The 24385-nt window shown below is 47.7% G+C and overlaps 2 protein-coding genes and 1 long non-coding RNA gene across 5 annotated transcripts in view; 2 read left to right on the top strand and 1 right to left on the bottom strand.

The window, feature by feature from the left end:
* The window catches only part of LOC122233789 (leucine-rich repeat-containing protein 37A2-like), a 209532-nt gene that overhangs the window by 22922 nt on the left and 162225 nt on the right, over nt 1-24385 (top strand). The window lies entirely within an intron of this gene.
* LOC122233787 (RAD52 motif-containing protein 1-like) overlaps nt 1-24385 on the top strand; it is a 137004-nt gene that overhangs the window by 35140 nt on the left and 77479 nt on the right. The gene's annotated exons all lie outside the window — the stretch shown is intronic.
* LOC122233795 overlaps nt 17282-24385 on the bottom strand; it is a 10319-nt gene continuing 3215 nt past the window's right edge. The window contains exons 2-3 of the long non-coding RNA XR_006211528.1: nt 17949-18377; nt 17282-17837 (exon numbers count right to left, since the gene is read on the bottom strand). This is a non-coding gene — a long non-coding RNA (uncharacterized LOC122233795). The remainder of the gene's footprint in view (nt 17838-17948; nt 18378-24385) is intronic.

Below are 24385 nucleotides of genomic sequence, written 5' to 3'. Positions count from 1 at the left end.
ATGATAAATTTGTAAATTTTTATTTTATTTGTGGTTTAACTTTTATTTTTAATCAACAATGATAATTTTTTTTAATGTTTATTCATTTTTGAGAGAGAGAGCATTCACGTGCGTGAGCTGGGAGGGGGCAGAGAGTGAGTGAGGGGGACAGAGAATCCGAAGCAGGCTCTACACTGACAGCAGCAAGCCCCATGCGGGGCTGAACTGTGATAGCATGACCTGAGCCAAAGGGATGCTTAACTGACTGGGCCACCCAGGCACCCTAACAATGGTAAATTTTTAAACTAATGATGTCATTGCATTATTTTTACTCATTCAGAGTTCAGATCCCTAAATTTCTAAGAACTATTCCTTTGTTAAAAGTCAGATTCTCAGTTACATTATTAAGTCAACTACCCCCAAATGAAAACCTGTTCACATAGTGCGTCACAGCTTATAAGCTGATTTTACGTGCGTTAGGTCTCAGGTGCCCTTTGTCTTATAGGACAGGTGGAGATACCTTTTTGTTTATTTTGTTGTTTTTATAAGTGTGTAAGAGTACAAGTGATGCTGATTTCTGAAAAAGTTTTATTTGGAGCCTCTGTGTTTCTGTGCCCTAACCAGAAGCTGCTACCCAACCGTTCTAACGGATGAGAGGGCTCTTCTATCCTTGGGCTGTCCAACTCTTGTTCTGAATCTTAAGCTTTTCTATCCAAAACACGGGTGCTTTTAGGTATTTTTCTGTTCTTAGGTTTTATTGGCACTAACTTGGTGACTTCCAAAATGTGCTTTTGCACCTGGATAGCTTGAATATGGGTCCCTGTCAATGGTCTAGGGCACAGCATAAATTACACTTTGCTACTTCTATAAGTGGTGTTGCTTATTTTCCAAAACAATGTTTTACCAATTATCTTACTCCCGTCTCCCTTAGAGGTGGGCAGAATAGGCATTTTTTTTTTTTATCTCCTTTGACAGGCGAGGAAAAATGAGATCAGAGGTGCCTTAGCCTAGCACTCGAGTCTCCTCTCCCGTTTTGGGCGCTCCGCCAGCCCGCTGCTCCTCCTCTCTCGTGACCTTTATCACCTCCTCCTCCGACTCTCACCAGCACCACTAAAAATACTTTTAATTCTTCTGGAAAAACCCAGCTGCACAGTGCTGTTCAGTGTACACAAGCTGTACGCTTGACCTTCATGTAGTTGGAAGCTCTGGATGGTTCTCTCAGTAAAGCTAGAAATCTGGAAATGAAAGGAAATGAAAGCAAAGTAGGCATTTGACCAAAGTTTCTTTATCCCTTCTGCATTTTAAAACCTCAAGTATCATTCCGTTGATTTTTTTTGAACGCCCCACAGTGGCATCTCTCTCATACCTGGAAAATCTCTTAACCTATACCCCACATCTCTGCCCAAATTTAAGCAAAGAACCAGGGTGGACTTAGCGGGTCTTGTGTTTAGTTTTTTCTGTCTAGAGCTTATGTTACGGGAGGTGCGATATATGGGAGCAGGGACCAAGCGAAGGAATTGGTGGGTGGGCGGAGAGGGCGTGTCCAGATGAGGACCTGCTGGTGACGGGTGTTGTCCCGGGCATATGTGATGGTAGCAAGAACTCAAGCCCACTGAAGACGTAGAAGGAGGAAGACTCGCGCTCCCTCTGCCCCCGAAGCAGGACAGGGTGGGGTATGTGAATGCCAGGAGTCGCACTAGAGCTGCACACAGTTTAGCCGAGTATCTTCCGGCCTTGGCTTTTCTTGAGGCCTGGGCAATCGGCCCTTAGGGACCAATGGAATAACTCTAAATATACTTATTCACACTGTGGAATGTTCTGAGGAAATAGCTACTTTTTCAAAACACATCTTTTTGTCCTTTTGTTGTTGCCAATCGTGGGTCCAAGTTTGAGTTCGTCTCCTCTCTAAATGGCGCTCGAGTATTTGCTGATTCTTAATTTGCTTGACTGGGACGTATGACTGTGCATTGACAAAGAGCTGTGCTGTCAGTCTTTCATTATCAAAACTCATCTCTTCTTCTTCTTCGACAGATCAGGAAGTATACCTAAGGAAGGCAGAAGGATCATTCATGAAGGTATTGACCGCTCGAAAGAAGAGCGCCAGCACGGAGCTGACTATTGAGCCAGAGAAGGCGTCCTCAGACATAGATCGTGTCAGTTTGTCAGCCTTTATGAATGAGCAGCTAGACTTCAATGACGAAAGTGATGTCATTAGTGCACTGAATTACATATTGCCTTATTTCTCGGAGGGCAATCTAGAAGACGTAGAATCGACGCTGTTACCGTTCATTAAACTTCTGTTTTCAAATGTGCAAGAGGGAGACAAGCCCGTGGGTCACTCGATGAACGACACAGGGGACCCTTCTCTTAAACCTGGATCCAACAATTCAACTTACAAGAATAAACTGAGAAAACTCTACTTTCTGGAAAATTTGTTAGATGCAGAAATTCAGGAAAAAATTGATGACGTGAAAAAGAAAGAAAAAATGGCCATGCTTATACATTCCAGCCTTTTAGGTCCCAAGTTTAAACGTCAAATCTTTCCAAAGAAATTGGAAACTGCCCAAACGCAGGAGAAGAGCCTAGACGAGGTTGAGAGTGTGGGGAAAAAGTTCCTGAGAGTGAAAAAGGTCATCAAGGGCCCAAAGGGCATACGGAAAAGGCACTTAAAAGAACTGAGACGTCAGAACATCCAGAGGAAACAGAGCGCCCAGCCATCTGTGGAGAACATGGCCAAGGAAAGAAGGCTCAGGACACCATCCCCAGGGGAGCTTCACGTGGTGCACAGGCCCAGCAAATCAGTGGGAAGCTCCTTCAATACAGAGCCTTCGTTCATAGATGAGCACAAGGCAGCGGTCTCTTCTCTCATGAAGCAATACTTTTTGGACAGGCCTTCTGCCACCCCCGCTCCCAAGGAAAGAAGGCTCAGGAGACCATCCCCAGGGGAGCTTCCCGTGGCGCACAGGCCCAGCAAATCAGTGGGAAGCTCCTTCAATACAGAGCCTTCGTTCATAGATGAGCACAAGGCAGCGGTCTCTTCTCTCATGAAGCAATACTTTTTGGACAGGCCTTCTGCCACCCCCGCTCCCAAGGAAAGAAGGCTCAGGAGACCATCCCCAGGGGAGCTTCCCGTGGCGCACAGGCCCAGCAAATCAGTGGGAAGCTCCTTCAATACAGAGCCTTCGTTCATAGATGAGCACAAGGCAGCGGTCTCTTCTCTCATGAAGCAATACTTTTTGGACAGGCCTTCTGCCACCCCCGCTCCCAAGGAAAGAAGGCTCAGGAGACCATCCCCAGGGGAGCTTCCCGTGGCGCACAGGCCCAGCAAATCAGTGGGAAGCTCCTTCAATACAGAGCCTTCGTTCATAGATGAGCACAAGGCAGCGGTCTCTTCTCTCATGAAGCAATACTTTTTGGACAGGCCTTCTGCCACCCCCGCTCCCAAGGAAAGAAGGCTCAGGAGACCATCCCCAGGGGAGCTTCCCGTGGCGCACAGGCCCAGCAAATCAGTGGGAAGCTCCTTCAATACAGAGCCTTCGTTCATAGATGAGCACAAGGCAGCGGTCTCTTCTCTCATGAAGCAATACTTTTTGGACAGGCCTTCTGCCACCCCCGCTCCCAAGGAAAGAAGGCTCAGGAGACCATCCCCAGGGGAGCTTCCCGTGGCGCACAGGCCCAGCAAATCAGTGGGAAGCTCCTTCAATACAGAGCCTTCGTTCATAGATGAGCACAAGGCAGCGGTCTCTTCTCTCATGAAGCAATACTTTTTGGACAGGCCTTCTGCCACCCCCGCTCCCAAGGAAAGAAGGCTCAGGAGACCATCCCCAGGGGAGCTTCCCGTGGCGCACAGGCCCAGCAAATCAGTGGGAAGCTCCTTCAATACAGAGCCTTCGTTCATAGATGAGCACAAGGCAGCGGTCTCTTCTCTCATGAAGCAATACTTTTTGGACAGGCCTTCTGCCACCCCCGCTCCCAAGGAAAGAAGGCTCAGGAGACCATCCCCAGGGGAGCTTCCCGTGGCGCACAGGCCCAGCAAATCAGTGGGAAGCTCCTTCAATACAGAGCCTTCGTTCATAGATGAGCACAAGGCAGCGGTCTCTTCTCTCATGAAGCAATACTTTTTGGACAGGCCTTCTGCCACCCCCGCTCCCAAGGAAAGAAGGCTCAGGAGACCATCCCCAGGGGAGCTTCCCGTGGCGCACAGGCCCAGCAAATCAGTGGGAAGCTCCTTCAATACAGAGCCTTCGTTCATAGATGAGCACAAGGCAGCGGTCTCTTCTCTCATGAAGCAATACTTTTTGGACAGGCCTTCTGCCACCCCCGCTCCCAAGGAAAGAAGGCTCAGGAGACCATCCCCAGGGGAGCTTCCCGTGGCGCACAGGCCCAGCAAATCAGTGGGAAGCTCCTTCAATACAGAGCCTTCGTTCATAGATGAGCACAAGGCAGCGGTCTCTTCTCTCATGAAGCAATACTTTTTGGACAGGCCTTCTGCCACCCCCGCTCCCAAGGAAAGAAGGCTCAGGAGACCATCCCCAGGGGAGCTTCCCGTGGCGCACAGGCCCAGCAAATCAGTGGGAAGCTCCTTCAATACAGAGCCTTCGTTCATAGATGAGCACAAGGCAGCGGTCTCTTCTCTCATGAAGCAATACTTTTTGGACAGGCCTTCTGCCACCCCCGCTCCCAAGGAAAGAAGGCTCAGGAGACCATCCCCAGGGGAGCTTCCCGTGGCGCACAGGCCCAGCAAATCAGTGGGAAGCTCCTTCAATACAGAGCCTTCGTTCATAGATGAGCACAAGGCAGCGGTCTCTTCTCTCATGAAGCAATACTTTTTGGACAGGCCTTCTGCCACCCCCGCTCCCAAGGAAAGAAGGCTCAGGAGACCATCCCCAGGGGAGCTTCCCGTGGCGCACACGCCCAGCAAATCAGTGGGAAGCTCCTTCAATACAGAGCCTTCGTTCATAGATGAGCACAAGGCAGCGGTCTCTTCTCTCATGAAGCAATACTTTTTGGACAGGCCTTCTGCCACCCCCGCTCCCAAGGAAAGAAGGCTCAGGAGACCATCCCCAGGGGAGCTTCCCGTGGCGCACAGGCCCAGCAAATCAGTGGGAAGCTCCTTCAATACAGAGCCTTCGTTCATAGATGAGCACAAGGCAGCGGTCTCTTCTCTCATGAAGCAATACTTTTTGGACAGGCCTTCTGCCACCCCCGCTCCCAAGGAAAGAAGGCTCAGGAGACCATCCCCAGGGGAGCTTCCCGTGGCGCACAGGCCCAGCAAATTAGTGGGAAGCTCCTTCAATACAGAGCCTTCGTTCGTAGATGAGCACAATGCAGCGGTCTCTTCTTTCCTGAAGCAATACTCTTTGGGCAGGCCTTTTGCCACCCCCGCTCCAAAATCCCCACCTGACGTGAAAAAAGAATCAAAAGACTTAACGTACACCATTTTTGTTTTAGAAGATGCAAATGCTAGAGTTAGAAATATGAAGGCTTTCAGACCAGCCTCACTCCCCAGAAAGACACACCGCTTTCATAAAAGTCGCTCCCGTGTGGTCCACAGAACACCCAAGGCCAAACTGAATCGAAAGTCCAGAAAGGAAAGTTCACTCAGTAATAGACAGCTGCTTGCAAAGAGGCCTCCATCCTCTGCAGTCAGGAGCCTCATAAATTCCCCTTCACGAGAGGATTTTTCATCTCCGGGAGAACTGAGTCCTCAGAAAAATCCTTTTCCAGAATTATTTGCTCCTTCAGGAACTTACAGAGAAAACGCTACTGTAGAGAACACTACTGCTCAAAATGTTTCTGAAGAAAATATTTCTACAGGAAACACTACTGTGCCAGAACAAACCCTCCCTGAATTCACAGACCGTAAGAATCTTTCCACTGCTAATTCTACTGTTACTGCAGACAACTCTATGCCGACCGTTAAACAAACCAATGATACACAACGGGAATACCACAATGCGGGCACTGGCTTGCCCCCAAAAGCCACAGGCTTCACTGTGTCAAAGCTCTCGTCCTCAGGTGATCTGTTTGAAATTCAGTTAAACCAGCAGCTACAGTCCCTCATCCCCAGCAATGACGTGAGAAGGCTCATTTCTCATGTTATCCGGACTTTGAAAATGGACTGCTCTGAGACCCAGGTGCAGCTGGCCTGTGCCAAGCTCATCTCCAGAACAGGCCTCCTGATGAAGCTTCTCAGCGAGCAGCAAGAAGTAAAGGTGTCCAAGGCAGAGTGGGATACGGACCAATGGAAAAATGAGAATTATATCAATGAGAGCACAGAAGTCCAGAGTGAACAGAGAGGGCAGGAGTCAAGGGAGGTGAGGATAAATCCCCAAATGTGGGGTCTCGACATTTAGGTGGTTTAGGACATGGACCCAAGCACAAGGACCGGGGGCTCCTAGTCCGGGTCTTGTCTTGGCCACATAATTTTGGCTAAGGCAGTGATCTGCCACTTTGCTCATTTAGGAAACAGTGCCGCTGTTCCCAGAGGAGACAAAAAGAGGACCTAACATACAAGATACATCAAGTCTTGAAGAAAATGCTAATGATTAAGATTACATATCACATTAGATTTGGTATATTCCTTAAGAACCTATAAGCGATTCATCGGAAAGAATGGGGTTTTAGAGTCGTTAAAGAATAGTTAACTTTCATCCTATCTCTGTTTTCTAAAAAAATTGTTCTTTCCCTTTTTTTTAGCTCACAAAAGAAGTTCCAGGCTATGGCTATAACAACAAACTCATCTTGGCAATATCTGTGACTGTAGTAGTGATGATTTTGATCATAGTGTTCTGTCTCATTGAGGTAAGGACAACAATTAATTCAGATTCCCAGACTATATTCCTTCTTTACAGTAGATTCAGAACCCACAAACTGAAAATCAAAGCCACTTTCCCACCTATCACGACGTGATATCCCTCTTCAGTCTGGAGGACTGAGATATGCTTTGTCCTTTTATTGCAAAGTATATTCCAGGGATTTTAAAAGGAACCCCACTGCCGGGAGACATCTGTGGATTGTAACCAAGATAACAAGCCATTAGCTTGTTCTGAGACATTAGGTCTAAGAAGGCCACAGTTGACATGATAGTAAAATTTCTTCAACTCAAAAAAATGATGTCGATTCGATGCACTCACCAGTCATCCTCCTACTACCACTGATTTCTTTCCTCGTTGGCTAAAATGATGAGAGAGAAATAGTCTTCACCCTCATGGAGCTATCAGTCATCTTGGAAGAAAGGGCATGGCTTAGAGATAAAAGTGTCATCTTGTTGATTAATTAGATGTGCCTACAGCTCTCTCCTCCACTTCGCAAGGCATTGTGTAAACAGGTTCAGTTAAAACCCTGCAGCTAAAATCCTGCATCAGGCTACTCAGAGCGTGTCATAATTACAGTTGCCTATTCCTGGAGCTTGCCTGTTTACCTTTTATTCAATTATGTATGAATTGAATATATATTCAATATATTTATTCAAATATACATATGCTTATTATATATCTATATCTATATCTATCTATCTATCTATATCTATATCTATATCTATATTGCCATCTGTCATGGCAACCCTCCATTTCAGCCAAAGCAGCCCCTCACCATCCCCTAGTCAGACCATGCCCATTCCTACTTTTGTTGGTGACTTTGCCCACTTGAAATTCCTTTATTTCACTCTGCTGGTGGAAGTCCCGTGAGCCTTCAAAAGCCAACTCGAGTTCATCTTTCTTCACAAAGCCTTCCCCGAATACTGTAATACTCCTGGACCTAGTCCTTCTGTGAGATTGTCACCATTTCTTAGGGTCTGCAGTGACGCATTCCCCTCCCCTGATAACAAAAATATGCTAAACAGTTTGTTAAAAGGCAGCTCCTCAAGAGAGAAATATCAGGGTCATGGATCAGAGCAGAGATATGTAAGGCTTCCTGGTCTATCAGACTTGAGTAAAACCTGACTGGATGTATTAACTGCTAAGGAGAAACATGTCTGTCTTCTGGAGGGTTGGTCAGTAGTAAAAGCATAGAAATGGTGAGGAAGAGACCAACATGGGCAGTGCCCACCTAGCCTTGCCTAAGAGTAGAGATGGCACCTCAGGCAGCAGATGAGAGTCAGGCCCACCAGCCGGGCTGTGCCCGCGGGGCAGATGGATGGATCTAGCTACCTCCGTCCTTTCCATGAAACACTGGATTCAGCTAATTACTTTTCTTCCACTTCTCTTCTCACCAAATAGCCTTCTGATTATACTTCAGTGTGCCACAGAGGCCTGTCTCCACAGGAGACAGGAGTCCCAATCATGTGGACACAGATGCCCTATCTGTGGAATGGGTGGAATGGATGTTTTCCTTATTGTCAAGTCATGACCTGACATTCTGATTTTGATCAATCCTGTGACAGTGGTAAGGTGATATTGCCTCCATGCAGAAAGAAGTGCGTTCTCTCTTGATGAGATCAGAGTCTGATTTCTCAGCCTAAGAGCCTAGGAACTAGCGTGGGGTCAACTTACCATGACCTCTGGGAAGAGAAATCATTGGCCATTGTCCAGTCAGTACTCTGCATCTTGAGGTGGCCTGCAGCCTTTTGCTTTTGGGAAGTTCTATAAACTCCTATTGCTGTTTTAAATTCCTATGTGGTTTAACCTTGTGTTTATATTTTTTTTATGTGGTTTCATTATTTCCTCTCCCTACTTAGATGATACACTTTTTGAGGTCAGAGACCATGCAGTTTTTTTCCTGTAGTGGACAATAATGATGTTCAAAGGAAGAGATGAGGCATTGTGTCAATTTCACAATGAGGAATAATGCAACGTAATATTTATGTGAAGTAGCCTACAGAGTCCAGCAATAGACAGATCCGTGGGTGACTAGGACTTTTAAAATGTTACCTTTTAGAGGCGCCTGGGTGGCTCAGTTGGTTAAGCGTCCTACTTTGGCTCAGGTCATAATTTCATGGTTCAGGAGTTCGAGCCCTGTGTTGGGCTCTGTGCTGACAGCTCAGAACCTGGAGCCTGCTCTGGATTCTGTGTGTGTGTCTCTCTCTCTTTGCCCCTCTCTCACTCTTACTCTCTCTCTCTGTCGCTCTCAAAAATAAATAAATAAACATTGAAATGTTACCTTTTAGTATTCAAATCAGTGGAAGAAAATAAATAAATGGTAATAGAACAACTGCTTAATTATTTGGGAGGAAAATAACAACAGATCCCTATTTCTCACCTTAAAAAAACATATTTCAGTACATGTAAAAAAAGAGAAACAAGAACCCATCAAAGTGCTAGAAGAAAACAGAATCAATACTTTTATAATCTTGTGGTGAGAAAAAGCTTTGTGACCTGATACCACATGCAGAAACATTTGATAGATTTGATCGTCTTGTCTGATTTCTGCTTGGAATAAACCAGACATCTGATTTAATCCCCACAGTCCTGTGAGGATGATATCACCATCCTTCTTTCCTACATAGAAGGGGATCAGCTTAAGGCCCCTGTGGCAAAACCCAAAGCAGAACCCAGCTGTGCCTGCAGTCAGCCTGTGCTCCTATCCCACTGTTCCGTCTCCTTCACGATAAAAACACTGACAAATATTTGAAACATTGAAATTCAGTGAAAGCCCTTGAAAGGATTAATATATTTCATATGAAGAGAGTTTTATAAATCAACAGGAAGAGGACAAACAATCCAGGGGATCAAGGGGGCAAGGACTACGATGAACAGGGGGTGTGGACAGTCCGTCACCATATCTGCCTCATGGCTTATGGGACATGGGCCTCGTTAACAAGGCCTTTTCGCCTCATGGTATAAAAATAGTCTCTGATATTTTCTTCTGTACTCTTATAATATTTGTTGTGATTTATTTATTTTTAATCTGTATGGAATCTGTCTGGTGTTTTGGTACGGTCGAGGTAGGGGATCTAACTTTTTTCCCTTGCATAAAGATCCAGTTACTTTAAAATCTTTTATTGAATGGTTCATTCTTTCTTCATGGATCCAAAATACTAGTGTTATCTGGACTCTATTCTATCAACCTGGTTTTCTTTTCCTGTATCAGTATCACGCTACATACTTAACTGCAGTTGCTCTGTAAGAACGTATTTTAACGTCTGCTCTGTGATCTTCTTTTTCATCCATTTTGTAGCTATGCTTGCACATTTTCTCTACCAAATGTCAGCTGGCCAGTTTTTGTTTGAAAAACTGTCTTGGGATTTGAATGGGATTGCCCCGAATTTGTAGGTTAATTTGAAGGGAACTGACATCTTTACACTATTCTCGGAAAATAGTGTCTCACATCACGTATTCGTTTCTCCTTAATGTCCTTCAGAAGAGCTTTAGTGTTTTCATCTCATAGGTCTTACCCATTCTTTGCTAAGTTTATTCCTAGGTACTTTATGCCTTTTTATTGATAATTGTAAATGGGATAATTCTTCCGTCTTTTGATTAATTATTTATGGAACATAGGAAAGTCATTGAGGTTTACATGTTGATCTCTTGATTTTATATATATCTAGCCATCTTGCTGAATTCTCATGTTTCTTCCAACAAAATTTTAGTTGATTCTCTTGGGCCTTTTAGTTTGTCTGTAATTTCATATGCAAATACGTCTTAGTTCTTCCTTTCCACGACTCCATTTTTTCCCAGTGCATCAGTTAGGACCTCCTCAACACCAATGAATAGCAGCAGTGATAACAGACATCCTACTCTTGTCCTTGATTTTAAAACAGTGCTGCTGTTTAGGTTTCTGGTAGACACTTTTCTTTTCCTCCTCCCAAGAATTTTTATTAGGAATTACCTGTTGAATGTTATCTGAGGCAGTCAGTAAAATGTATTACCAGCTGCACGCGAGTTAGGTGTTATTGAAGAGTCAAAGGACTATTCAACAAATTCCTGTCCTAGGAAAAGTTATCATCTCACTGGGTAGATAAGACCTAAAATGCAAAGGAATGAATAAAGATGTGGAGGGAGTGGTTATTGTGATGGGTAACTGTGATCATGTTTTCTTCCAAAACAGATTTATTCTCATAGAACAGCAGCCAAGGAAGGTAAAGAAGGAAGCTCAAGGTAAATATTAGTCTGGCAATCGTTAAAGTAGAATTTTAGAACTAGATTTTCAAACTCCTCTATTTCAATCCCCTTGTTTTACAGCCAGGAAATCACCAAAGGCAGAAAGAATACATATTTGGCCTAATGCTTTGCCTGGATCCAGCAAAGTTAGCTGCCCAGCCAAACCCGAGTTAGAATGGGACTGGCACAGAGCACCTGCTCACTAGACCTTTAAAGAAAGATCGTGGGGGGACGGGGGTGGAAATGTTCAGACCCGTTCCCGCTGGCGGTGGGCATCAGGCCTGGCCACAGACCTTCTCAGAGGCTCTGGAGAAGGGATAGGGAGGGCCAAAAGTCGTGGGGTGAAGGGGCTAGTCTTCAAGCATGATGGAAGGTAGAATACATGAGTCCCTCCCGTAAAGTAGGGGGAAAACTTCCTTCTTCCTCCTTCTGGTTTTCGAGGCCCCGCTCTCCATTCCCTTTATCCAGACCCAATAGAATTTGAACTGGGAGAGACCTTAGATAATCATTTATCTCTTCCTTTTATAATAATGAGATGGAGAAGGAGAAAAGGAAGATATCTTGCCGGACGGTTGTATCACTAGTACCACTAGAACCAGAAAGAAGATGGTTCCTTTCCAGTTGGGCACGTCTCTGACTACACTGTTCTTGGGCTGTGAACTGCATTTTATGTCACAACTCAGTGCACACATACCGTATAGACATAAGTACCTTCTAAAACAAACTTACCATACACTCTGATTCTTTCTGTTCTGTTTTTTTTTAAGTTTATTATTTATTTGGGGGGGAGGGTGGAGCAGAGAGAGAGAGAGAGAGAGAGAGAGAGAGAATCCCAAGCAGGTTCTACACTATCAGCACAGAGCCAGACACAGGGCTCGATGTCACAATCTGTGAGATCATCACTTGAGGCAAAATCGAGACTTGGGCTGCTCACCTGACTGAGCCACCCAGGTACCCCCTATTCCGTTTGTATTCAAAAAGAGTATTTTGTGTTTTAGCGCTAGCCGTGTGTTTTCAGGTGATTTCACGACTCACTCACTCATCTGCCTGCAGTGTGAAAGTCAGTGAGCTAGATAACTGCTGGTTGGACTCAGGCATTCACTCGGTGCGATTCATCTTGTAAGGTAAAGCAGCTAGGAAAATAGAAACACCTCCCCACCCGCCAGCAAATGATGCCTGTGAGGCTAAGCCTGGCGGGGACTGATGTAAAATGCTTCTGGAGAGAGTTAGGTGCTTCTGCCGTGTGGTCACCCAGTTTGTTGACTGCACAAGGGCACTTGGCCAAGGGCCAGAAGGTGAGCAGGGTGAAAATCCTGCCTATACTTCATGTCAAGTTACATACAAAGGTCTCCCAGGGACACTGTGGGGCCATTATGGACAGACACAGGAAAATTCTGAAAGCCCAGCATGTATGGAATTATTTCTGAGATCCCAGGTCTGTGTTGATTTTGCTTGCTAATAAGACTGGAGAAATACATTGTGAGAGGCATGGAAAATGGTACGAATCACTAATTGTCTGTGTGTGTGTGTTTCCTTCAAGGGGCTTCTTTGGATCTCTGCTGCGTAAGAGATGCTCAGAGGAAAGTGACAATCAGGTAAATCTGAGGAGGATAAAGTACCGTGGCTGGAGAAGGCAGGGGAAACAGACCTAACGTTGTCCTTTCTGTTTTCTAGGAGGGCTTTTTCTGGAGAAGGCGGCCACTTTGGCTTAGGGACATGTACAGACCCCTCAATGCCACACGCAAGAAAAACATGGCACAGAAGCTACACGACAAGGATTCTTCTGATGAAGATGAGATTTTCAACATGGAACTAGGGTACGTGATTGGGGAAGATTTTCTCTAAAACGAGGAAATTATGAAGAGTTGAATTGTTCCTTTCGAGAGTCAAAGCCTTGGCATTCTTCTCCTTTTCCCAGGGAGGCTGGCAAAGCCACAGCAGAGAAGACTCGGACCACAGATTCCACTACTGAAGAGCTGGGTGACGAGAGTGAGACAGCATGTGAGATTGTCACAGAGTGAACGCCGTCCTGCCTCAGGCCACCTACAAAGTTTACTTTCCGATACTGGCTTCTCAGCATTGCTTGTAAAATACTTGTTTTTCTCATATTAAAATGTATAAATCCATAACCAATTCTAGCCACGTGGTAAGGAATTAAAACGTAAACGGTTAAATATTTATCTACAGACAACAGGGGCCACAGGCGAGAGAAGCAGGACTGAAGCCAGAGTCCCTCGTGGTAGCCAGTATTTCCACAAGACACAGTATGGGCAAAGTAGGGTGAACGGGGCGTCTTTCCGTCATTTCCCTGATACGGTCAGTCTCTGGAAACTGGAAAACGTATCTTCAAGGGGCTTAGACTATTAAGTTAATTAACAGCCTATTCTGGTGCTCTCTCCCCTAGCTCACCAAATACCAGTTATTCACAACGCGCTTGACCCCCTGCCCATAGAGGATCATCTCTCTCTGGCCCCTCTGTGAGGTCTTTGGGGTTGCCAGAATATTTGGATCGCTGAGCCGACCTCCACTGTAGGGCTGAGGCCTGTCTTTCTTCCCAAGAGCTCAAACTCAGACACAAAATGTGTAGTTGGAAGTAGGGTGTTCCTCAACCTTACAAGCTAGTAGATAATTCCCATTGGGTTTTTTTGTTTGTTTTCTTTCAAAAAAAAAAAAAAAAAAGTCCCCACCCTCAGAGAGCTAGCAGGGAGATGCTGGAGGGTTAGAGTAAAGAATGTGTGAGAGCAGTAATTACCCAGGACTGCCCTGCTCAGGCCTTTATTTCAGAAAACTTATTGGTGGGGGCACTTACTGTTCACCTGTACCCCACTAGCCTCTGCTGACCCCACTGAGGGTCGGATGCGTGCGGCTGGGCTCTCTCCAGTTCAGCCCAGCACCACACCTACCACTGCTTTCCTACCCAGCTCAGATCAGGGCTGCACGATTCCAAGAGATAATGCAGCACAACGTGCAGAAGACGCAAACATCCCTCCACTTCTGCAGAGGAGGGCGTTAACCAGTCACATTTAGGATGTTGGGAGGAGTCGGGGTGCCTGGGTGGCTCAGTCCAGTGAGCATCCGACTTTGGCTCAGGTCGTGACCTCATGGTGTGGGAGTTTGAGCCCTGCATTGGGCTCTCTGCTGTCAGCACAGAGCCCACTTCAGATCCTCTGTCTCCCTTTCTCTCTGTCCCTCCCCCCAGCTCACACACTGTCTCTCAAAAATAGATAAACATTAAAAATAATGAAGTCATCTATGCTTTCTGAGTACATGAATGACAGGTTTTAGAAAAAGGACGTCAGAGTCAAAATACAGTAGTGAATAAAAGAAATCCTGAATTAACAAGGTTTGATAATCTCTTTTCTTAATGTCTGTTTATTTTGAAAGAGAGCAAGGGGGGAGGGGCAGAGAGAGAGGGAGAGAAAGAGTCCCAAGCGGGCTGTGTGCTCAGTGTGGAACCCGATGCGAGGGACTCGATCTTACGACCGTGAGATCACAGCCTGAGCTGAAGTCAAGAGTCGGATGCTTAACCGACTGAGCCGCCCAGGCGCCCCTGACAATCTCTTTAAATGCCCCCAAATAAATGCTGGTGGCTTAGCGATAGGTGATGGAATATGGCACCAACCGCTGGCCACCAACAGAGTCCCCCGAGGCGACAGTAGGACTGGGGCACAGCCCAGCAGGTTTGGCAGGGTTGGTAGGAACGGTTCCAAGCGGGGTGATTGGCCCATCAGTGCCTCTTCGGCTTTATTAGTTTGCTGCTGCTGGGCAAGGACACCTGTTCTCCTGGTGCCTGCTCCCGTTCCCCCAGCGTTTTAGTGAGAACGGCCACCAAGTGTCTGTCTCTGTGTGGTGACTTCAGTGAGCCAACAAATAAGTGTGTTGAAAGCACAAGACTAGAGAGTAACAGTAATCGGAAGCGGCAGCAGCACCTAGTTTACTATTTGCTTACTTGGTGTCAAGGCCTGGGTTGGGCGTTTTGCAGTCTTAATTTAGCCCAACAGTCCGTGAAAACATACTTTATTATCCCCATCTGGCAGATAAGGGGACAGGGCTTAAAGGATGTAGGTACCCTGTTCAGGTGCCCAAGGCCGCAAATCCAAAACTGCCAGGTAGGGGTTTAATCCAGGCCTGTTAACTCCAAAGCCTGCTGACGGTTATACTGCCCTGCTGCAGGGTGCAGGGGTACAGAGACGTCTAAGCCATGGTTACCATCAAAGAATCAATAATTATAACGATGAGGATGGTGGCCGCTACTGTTTGTTGAGCACCTGCTTTGAGCCAGGCGCAGTACTAGGCCCTTTAGTCACTCTTAGGTCACAAGGGCAGAAACTCCTCATGCCAGCTCAAACTCCTTCATGAGCTGGGTGGAGCGGGGGCCGGTGGTGACTTTTTGAAGAAGAGAGGTGGACACAGAGACAGAGCTGACGAGAAACCAAGAAGACCCATCTGTGCATAGTTGGGCTTCCCGAAGTGTGGGCCGGGATTCCAGGCAACTCCATTCTCCTATTTTGGAATATTTCCATTAGCTCAAATGTGGTTCATAAAGTGAAGCTTAGAAAATGTTGTTTCTATAACACGACCTCAAATTTGCACAATACTTATCAGTCTCGAATGCTACCTTGCCGTATTTCTTTTAATTTTTTTAATGTTTATTTTTGAGAGAGAGGGAGAGAGAGAGACAGAGCATGCGGGCAGAGAGAGAGGGAGACACAGAATATGAAGCAGGCTCCAGGCTCTGAGCTGTCAGCACAGAGCCCGATGCGGGTCTCGAACCCATGAACCAACCACGAGATTATGACCCTCTCTGCCACCCCTCCACTCGCACTCTATGTCTCTGTCTCTTTCTCTCTCCAAAATAAACATTTAAAAAATTTTTTTAAAAACAACAATAAACATTTATTCCTCAAAAAACATCTTTTTTAATGTTTATTTTGAAGAGAGAACAAGAGAGAGAGGGAGACACAGAATCTGAAGCAGGCTCCAGGCTCTGAGCTGTCAGCACAGAGCCCAATGCGGGGCCCGAAGCCATGAATGGTGAGACCATGACCTGAGCCAAAGTCAGACGCTCAACCAACTGAGCCACCCAGGCGCAATACCCATCCCCCACCCTCCCCTCCCTCCCACCCCCCATCAACCCTCAGTTTTGTGAACATATTTTAAAACTACCATAGCCAGGAAAACAAACCATTCTAGATATTTCAAACACACACACACACACAGGTCATACAAGCAATTGGTGCTCACCACTGGTGGGGCTCGCGGTGGTGAAGGTCAGGGCCAGGGGGGAATCGCACCACTAGCTCTCAGGTTACTTTACCACAGTTGCTCTCCATAGATTCAAAGCTGCTGCTGCCACTCGGTCAGGAAACTTCGGGAAGCCACTGCCGGGGTCACTACAGCCCCATGGCCCCAAGCCTGACTGGTGGGGAGTATGGACTCCAACATTCGGCCCGCATGTCTGCTGCTACAGAGGAGGAAAGCATGGCTTCCACCTCCTTCCACCTCCGCCTTCCAAATTTCACACAGGTACGCTTTATTGGCACAATTCTGCTGTCGAGGGAATCTGTCAACGATGGTTCGTGGGTTTCCAGGACCTGCAAAGAAGGGGCTAGAAATGGGTGTCAAGAGCCAACCAACATCATCCAGCAAACCCCTCCTGATGGGGGGGTGTTCAAAGGCTTTGTGAAAGGGGGGTGGTGTCCACGTGGAGTAACCTGGTGGTCGCGTTCCTAAGTCGGAAACCCTGAAAGGTGTCATTCTAGCTGGGCAGCAGGTGAGGCGCTGGATGCTGACGACATACACTCATCCCCAGAGGTGACTGGAGAAGCGCCTGGAGTTGATTCTTAGTTTCATCTCTGGAACGTTCTCACTGGAATTAAAGCTGGATGGACTATTGGCAATGCAGTATCTGAGAAAACATAGCCCCCATTCAAAAGGGCTGCCAGAGAAAAGATCTCCACAGGGAAACATGATTTCTCAAAATACAGCCTTTGGACCTCTATACGCAAACATCCCTAGGATGCTTACTTAAAAAGCTGATCCTGAAAATAATTTAATTTCAAAGGCTGTTGGGGCACCTGGGTGGTTCAGTCAGTTGAGCGACCGACTTCGGCTCAGGTCATGATCTCACGGTTCTTGGGTTTGAGCCCCACGTCGGGCTCTGTGCTGACAGCGCGGAGCCTGGAGCCCGCTTTGGAGTCTGTGTCTTCCTCGCTCTCTGCCCCTCCCCCACCCCCCTGCTTGCACCCTGCCTCTCTCTCAAAAATAAATATTAAAAATAAAAAAATTAAAAGGCTGATCCTGCACACCTCCCCTGATGAAAACAAACAAAAGCAGACACTACTTAAAGTAATCCAGACAGATTTCAGTCAGTAACATAGTATTGCAGTGCCGTAGGGGAAAGGGTTCATCGTGAGCAGGCACCCGACTGGGATTATTACAGAGGTGATGGGGTATTTCACAGGGAGAATGAGGGACTAGGGAAGGGAATGAGTGGGGGGCTCTATAATCAGAAGTGAAAGATGACAAAAAGCAGGAAGGGACGCTGGCCCATATGAGACCCATCTGGCTTTGCTGACACTTCTCAAAGTTAAGCTCCTGCCCTCTCACAGAAGCTGGGAGACAGGGGCCCGATCTTCAGGCGTTGGCTGGACTCAGCAGCCAATCCTTTAGACAGCCGGGAGTTTTGCAGGCAGGCACTTTAAGGGAGGCTAGGGTCCTACTAGGGACGCGGCCACGAGCTGCCAGCAACCACGTCCGTGTTTGTTCAAGTCTTCACAGGCCAAGCAAGGTCGAATCAAGAAGAGGGCTCGGAGGAGCCTGGCGAGCATTTGGAGAAAGAATCTGTCACCCTCCGAACCCACATGCCCACCCCTCCTGAGCCCATCCCCCAAACAGAGGGACCACTTTGACAGGCCTTTTTATGCTCACCAAACGACTGAAGTAGGACAAGGCGGACGGGGAGGTGGGGGAAGCAGAGGTTCTCCGGCTTCTTCAGGGCTGGAGGTCGGCAGGGATTTGGGGGTGGGAGACGAAGGGCAGAGCAGATTGAGGATGACCAGGAGGCTCAACTGGATTCTTAACCTGGGAGTCCCGACTGGTCATGCTGGCCGGCTCCTGCCCCCACGGAGGTCAGGGCCTCTCAGTCCTGAGGACCACCAGGCACGACCAGCTCTGGCTCCTGTGGTCCTGGTGGGGGTATGTTGTTGAGACCTGGGGGATGGCGTGGAGCACCAGCTGGGGGGCGGGAGCACACTCATTCAAGAAGAAGAAAAGTCCCGAGGCCCAGAGCAGAGGCAGGAATGGTGCTTAGGCTGCGTGTGTTTCCAGGGCAGCGGCAGAGAGCGGTCTGGCGCCACACTGTGGAGGAAATGAAGATTTCAACGGTACAAAGGCCTCGTCTGGATGAGGGCTACACCCCAGGGTGGTAGAGCAGGAAAACAGAAGGAGCCTGGCTCCCTGACATAAGAGCCACCGAACCAGCCCCAGATCCAGTACTTAACCGGATTATCATATGAGAGATCAAGAAGCTGCTTCTTAAAAAAATTTCTTTTCAATGTTTGCTTATTTTTGAGAGACAGAGACAGAGCATGAGCAGGGGAGGGGCAGAGAGAGAGGGAGACACAGAATGTGAAGCAGGCTCCAGGCTCTGAGCCGTCCGCACACATCCCGACGTGGGGCTCGAACCCATGAACGGCAAGATCGTGACCTAAGCCAAAGTCAGACACCTGACCGACTGAGCCACCCGGGTGCCCCCAAGAAGCTGTTTTTTAATTTAACCCCCTGTTGGGGCGCCTGGATGGCTCAGTCGGTTAGGTGTCCGACTTCAGCTCAGGTCAGGATCTCACCGTTCGTGGGTTCAAGCCCCACATCGGGCTCTGTGCTGACGGCTCGGAGCCTGGAGCCCGCTTCAGACTTTGTGTCTCCCTCTGCCCTTCCCCCACTCAATCTCTGTCTCTGTCTCAAAAATAAATAAACATTTAAAAACAAAGGAATTAAAGGGCGCCTGGGTGGCTCAGTCGGTTAAGCATCCAACTTCAGCTCAGGTCACGATCTCGGGGTTCGTGAGTTTGAGTCCCACATCGGGTTCTGTGCTGTCAGCCTGTCAGCGCAGAGCCCGCTTTGGATCCTCTGCCCCACTCTCTCTGCCCCTCCCCCGCTTGCACTCTCCCCCCCGCCCCCCGAAAAAAAGGATTAAAAAAAAAGAATTAAAAAAAATCACTTAACCACTGTTGTGTTGGGTCTCTACTGCAGCAGCTGAACCTGTACGTAACCTGATAACGGAGGGAATCCATGTATCTGTTATCTTTTGCCACAACAGTGCTAACTAATAGACCATCCTCAAAACTCAGAGGAGGCTGGGAAACCGATTCTCACAGGTTGGCCGTTACCGCTGTACTTTAATGCCCTGCTGGCTGGATCGGCGCTGCTTCTCACTGCTGGTCTTTTCTCCCTGTGTTGCTGCCGGGACCCAGGCTGAAGAGGCAGCGGCTACCCAAGAGAAGCGTAAGAGAGCAAGCAAAAGAGCCATCGGGCCTCTTCGAGCCTAAGCACGGAACCAGCCCCAAGCCCCAAGCCAGGGGATGGGAAAGTACACTGTGGCCACGAGGAGACACAGCAGGAGCGGGGATGCGGGGAGGGCCCATAATTCTCTCTCCCAGAATGTGACAGAGTCCTGGGTCAGAGGCTACAACACGGTGGCCCTGCTCTTCTAGGCGTCACCTACGAATGGCGCAGAGTGAAAGACAGCGTCCGTCCATGTGAAGACTCAACCGCAGTTCTCTATTAGGTCAGGAGCCCTGACAAGACAAGAATCACATCTCCTTCCTCTTCCCAACGCCTAGGGCCAGGCCCTGCCCTCAGGGCTGACTCAGGGAGATTACTGGGTGAATCTGAGACCATTTCTTCACTCTCTGCGTAGGATTCCTTATGTGATACAGACTGACCTCCTAAAGGTCAGCACACAGTGCTAGGGGTTTGCCCGCAAAGCTGCAAAGGGACTGTGCCATTGGGAACTGAGATGTGTACCTAGGTCTGTCTACACCGCATCCTGGATCCACTGCCTGCCAGAGGGACCTCCAGAAGAAAGGACTTCTACAAGTTAAATATCGCAGACTTCACACTCCAAAGGAGAACCGTTTGAAGAGAGCCATGGTTAACCCTGAGGAATGCCACCATCACCACAGAATTCCAGGCACCGGGCATGTGGGTAGAAAGCATATTTTAGGGCAGTGACTCATGGTAAGTCGTTTCCTCCAGTCCCTAAAACGGGCTATTCAATGTCAAGCTGTCTCAGGCTCAGGCTGATAACAGGGCAGCCATAGGGGACCTAGTGGGAGCTGCGTTGTCACGGTCCAAGTCTGTACGCACCGCTTGTATAACCTGCCCAAGTTCACAAAGACAGGATATCAGTCGCCGCTCTTTATGCTCCCAGTGAAAGAAATCCAACTAAAATATGCTTAAGCCAAAAATGTCATACGGTGTATCGGCTCACATAACCGGGAAGCCTAAGATCTTCAAGCTGGCCGCATCTAGCGCTCAAACGTCGTTCTCTCCCCAACTATCCCTCAGTTGTGCTTTCCTCCATGACGGCTTCAGGCTTCAGGATGGATGCCCCAAGACTGCAAAGATAGTCGTTAGTAACTCCAACTCTCCACTGAGGTTGAGCAAGCCTCATAAAGGAAAGCCAGTCTTCAAAAAGCCTCTGATTGGTCTGCTTGGACCCTGTATCTGGCAGGAGGAGACCCTGATTGGCCAGCCATGGTCACGTGCACCTGCAAGGTGGGCCTTAAACCAGTACTTAAGTCTCTGCTAGGGCACAGGAACTGAACAGAAAGTCAAGAGAGGGGGTTGTCTCACGGCAAGTTGAGGGGGCGAGGTGACAAATGGAAGACCAGACATTGAGGCTAGATTGAACTAACCCTAAGCCTAAACTTTGAACAGGCTTTCACACGTTCATAGATGCTATTGTGAGTAAAACACAAATTCACTTAAGAGCAGGAGTGCCTTCATAGTAACTTTTGGTCTTTCTGTATTTTTTGTCCCAATTAATAGATATCGAAAGGATCCCTACGATCACGAGCAGGTCCGAAGACCATTCTATTTTTTAATATTAGAAAGGGATTCTTAACTGCAGATCAAGAGAGAGAGTAAAGAAAGCAAGAAGAGAAGGGAGCCAGGAAAACCCCAGCCCAGGAAGCAGCGAAGGAAGGTTCCAGGACAGCAGCGTATGACAGGTCAAGGAGGTAGCCGAGGGAAACGGCACTAACTGTCATGCCAGAGCACTGGAGCGGAGTGGAGGAGTGATCGTGGCGGGCAGCACAGAAAGAGAAGGAGAAGAAATTAAACCCCGGGGGGTCAGGGGACAGAAACGAGTGCCATCGGACTACATGAGCAAGCTCTGCGGTGAGCAATGCTTACCTAGTCACAATTCTGCAACCACTATCAATCATGGGGCAAGAGTGACAAAACTAAACCCCAAGAATGGAATGGGTGGGGGGTGTTAAAGACCTAACTCCTTGCCTGTGTTGCTAGGAAGTCCACAGATAGTGTCTAAAATGGATGAATCAGAGCACCTGGGTGGCTCAGTCGGTTGAGCGTCTGACGTCAGCTCAGGTCACGATTTCACGGTTCGTGGGTTCGAGCCCCGCATCGGACTTTGTGTTGACAGCGCAGAGCCTGCTTGGGATTCTCTCTCTCCTTCTCTCTCTTTCAAAAAAAAAAAAAAAAAAATTAAAAAACTCTTTTAAATGGAAGAATTAAGAGCTAGAAACACAAGATAGGTGGAGATAAGCACCAGAAGATCCAGCGAGAGGTAAGGAGGACCGAGGACTGGCGAGCTGGCCCAGGAGGGTGGGGATGGTCGAGGCAAGAAGCTGCTGCGGGTCATTCTGTTTCCTCACCACTTCATTTCGTACTATTTGAACTGTAAACTATGTGTGATAACATTTGGGAGGCTTAAAGAGTCCATTCTTTTGTCAACGGCACCTCAAAGCTGTATTTGTGTCCAACTTTATTGAGATAGAATTGACACATAATTTTTACGAACCCTTTAAATCCGTTTTTTCAAAGAGAGTGGGAAGAACCAGCTTCCTGCAACAGAAGCCATGAGAACATTACCTATTCCGGTTTCAAAAGAAATGGTGGCATTAGTTCTGCTTAGATGATTTCGGTCAGAGACCAAATAAGGATACATCTGGGGTTCAAACAAGAGAGGCTCTCACTCCAGTGCTCAAAGACCAGTTAGAAAACGGAGATCTGACTGGACTGGGTAGGTACGAATTAGCCAAAACTGTAATAATAATAATAATAATATAGCTAGTTATCCTCAAGTGCTTACTTCAGACCAGAAACCGTCCTGAAGATATTATCTTATTTAATCCTCATGGCAACTGATATTTTCCCCAATTTACAGATGAGGAACTGAGGCTCAGATAGTTTGGGGAACTTCCCGGAAGTCACACACTCTGGCCCCTCTGCCTGAGGCGGAGGGGCCTCAGCGTGTTGTGATTTACTTCTCTTTTCTAACCACCAATCAAACTTAGAAGTTTCTATCTCTGGTGCCATCTCGAGGGGCCTATGAAAACCACTGACTGTGGCAGTGGTCTCAGGCCCACACTTGCTGGGTTGTGCTGGGCCCTGCGCTGTCTTAGGGAAGGCCTAGAAAACAGTATGGGGTAGAGCCGGTATTCAAACCTAAGCATTCCCGGCTCCAAAGCCCACTTGCTGGGCCACTGAATTATGCTAGTTCTCCAGCTAGAATCAGAGCTGGGTGAGGATCCCACCTGTAGTAATTATGAGTTGTATGGCCTTGGGCCCCCAAGTTCCTTAACCTCTCTTAAGCCTGTTTTATCATCTATGCCATGGGGATAACAATGGTGCTTACCTTCAGGGTGGTTGCTAAGGATAAATCAAAATTCCTATCTGGCAAATAGGAGCCTCTATTTTCCACACCTGTTAAATGCCTTGCCCTTCAGCTCCTAGGTTAAGGAGAGATTCTCACATTTTCTCACCCTTCAGATCCACGGGTGGTAGGGCAAGAGACAGAAAAGGTTTGGGTCAAGGCTAAATTCTTGGACCTCATCCCAGAGTGACTCTCCAGGGCAGGGGCGGGGTTCAGGAATCTACACCTTAGACCCCCGAGAAATTCAGATGCCTGCAGTCCTCCTGCCTGGCTTTGAATGACTATGCGTAGTGCTTGAAATCTGACAGACCAGTGCCTTTGTGAGCGTCTGAGCCCTTCCTGCACTGGCCTCCAGCTGTGTCTGTGCCTCCTCCCTTTCCCCATTGCCCAATCTGTCTTTATCTCCCCCTTCCATTCTAAGCCCCCTCCCCTTACTCTGGCCTTACTTCCTAGCTTCCTCTCCACCTCTCCGTGCACCCTCCCCTGAGCTCAGTCTGCATTCCTACCCACCAGCCGTTTCTCTACCAGTCTCTTCGCCGGCATTGCCCTTTCCTGTGTCCACCCGGAAGGCTCAGATAAAAGTTGCTTCCGCCAGGATAACCTTCAAGGCCTCTTCTCTGTGGGCACCATGGCACTTTGCACGTACCTTTATTATTGCTCAAATAACAGGGTAATGGGAGATTTTTTTTTCCGGCCTCAGATTACCTGGTGGACTCGTGGCCCACGAATGGTGGAAATGTGCGCCAGAGTAAGATGGAGAGAAGAGGACAAGCCCGTAGACTTTGCAGAGGGGCTGAGAGGCCTGAGAAGTAAGAGAAGACCAGGAGACAGGGGCTCCTGAAAAGATAGATATTACCATGCGGGGTTCCCACAGCTTTTGCAGACAGCGGCTGCGCAAAAATTCATTGGAAGAACTGAGGAATGTTGCTGGCTCCATCTGGGGGAGGGCATGCTTGTATCAAGACACTGATGCTCTTGATGTGCTATAATTATAACCAGAAACACTATCCTTTTGCCCAGGAAACTGGATTTCCCAGTAAATTCCTTACTTTCCAAGTTGTTTAACGCTAAGATAATGCTTTGCTTCTGTGTCCTTATTTATTTATCTTTAACGTTTATTTACTTTTGAGAGGGAGAGCACAAGCAAGGGAGGGGCAGAGAGAGAGAGAGAGAGAGAGAGAGAGAGAGAGAGAGAGAGAGAATCCCAAGCAGGCTCTGCACGGTCAGCGCAGAGCCCAATGCAGGGCTGGAACTCACAACTGTGAGATTGTGACCTGAGCCGAAGTCAGACACTTAACCGACCGAGCCACCCAGGCATCCCTCTGTGTCCTTATTTCTAACTTTCTGTTCAACTGTTAACCATACTAAATGTACTCAGATTCATCTAGTCTAAAATCGAGGAGAGGTGGTTCTCGCTCCTAGAGAGAGAATTATTGAAGAGGCAGCCCGCACACACTCAGGTGCC

Source organism: Panthera tigris, chromosome E1 (genome assembly GCF_018350195.1).
Source record: "Panthera tigris isolate Pti1 chromosome E1, P.tigris_Pti1_mat1.1, whole genome shotgun sequence".
Lineage (NCBI taxonomy): Eukaryota > Metazoa > Chordata > Mammalia > Carnivora > Felidae > Panthera > Panthera tigris.
Note: the sequence above shows the minus strand (reverse complement) of the source record. Positions and strands in the feature narration are given on the sequence as shown.